The sequence below is a fragment of the Equus quagga genome, chromosome 4 (assembly GCF_021613505.1).
Source record: "Equus quagga isolate Etosha38 chromosome 4, UCLA_HA_Equagga_1.0, whole genome shotgun sequence".
In the NCBI taxonomy this organism is placed as follows: domain Eukaryota; kingdom Metazoa; phylum Chordata; class Mammalia; order Perissodactyla; family Equidae; genus Equus; species Equus quagga.
Window position 1 is genome coordinate 134850597 of NC_060270.1, and position 998 is coordinate 134851594.

General features: G+C 43.0%; 1 non-coding gene across 1 annotated transcript; it reads right to left on the reverse strand.

The window, feature by feature from the left end:
- Positions 1-689: 689 nt before the first annotated feature.
- Positions 690-794, reverse strand: LOC124238781 (U6 spliceosomal RNA). The gene has a single exon (XR_006888386.1). It is a non-coding gene; the product is annotated as a U6 spliceosomal RNA (small nuclear RNA).
- Between the last annotated feature and the right edge of the window lie 204 nt (positions 795-998).

Genomic DNA, 998 nt, shown 5'->3' on the forward strand with positions numbered 1-998 from the left:
GTATCAGGATTGACTGTAGTTTGCATGAGCAGCTCTCACGAAAAGGTTTCTCTCCTTTTGCTTTTGATGCTGGGCAGCTCAGCCAAGTGCCTGCCCTTCTTTCACAAGTGCTACCACACATTTAGAGATGCATTTTGCCGCATGATGTTATCCCAGGTTTTGGCTTCTTTGTCCTACTCGGATTTTTCCTTTTCCATAATTTCTTCACCTACTCTTTTTATCTTGCACTATATTTTTGCACGGAAGCAATGTCAAATCCCCGTTTGGGATAAGGCACGGTTTAAATTTCCAAATAAAGTGTCTAAAAAAAGAAGTGACTATATTCCTTCAGCAGTTATGCTGACCAGAGAAGAACCATTGCTTCCTTCACCATGTGACACATTTCAGAAGGTATCAGCCTGGGGGACTGAACTTCTCACCACTGCTAGGGGTCCACACATGGCTGACAGGCTGCCACACCTGCTTTCTTGACACTGCAGGACACAGGCCCCATGACCTAAGTCACAATGGTGGAACTTAGCCTGGCTTCAGCACCCAACAAAGACTCAGTCATAGGATCTCGGTGAGTACAGGGTAGCTATATTGAAAACAACATCCTGGATATATTTTGGTTTATCTTTTCTTTTTTTGTCATAACAACTGTTGCCATTAACTGAATTCTTACTGTGGTTTAAATCCTTTTTTTCCTCAAAAGTATGGAATGCTTTTACAAATTTGCATGTCATCCTTGCGCAGGAGCCATACTAATCTCTGTATCTTTCCGATTGCAGTATACGCGCTGCCGAAGCAAGCACTGTTTTGCTTTATCTTAGACATTCCTAGCAGGTTCTATCATCAAGAATTTGTTTTGCAACTACAGTTCCCTTTGGTGCGGTTGGTTACTTTGTTCCTGGTTGGGTCTTGATAGGATGAAGGAGCCCCTTAACCCCACACTCCCTCGCCCACACTTCCCTTACCTCTTAACCTCTAATTGAATTAGAAGGTTTTTTGGCTCTTCT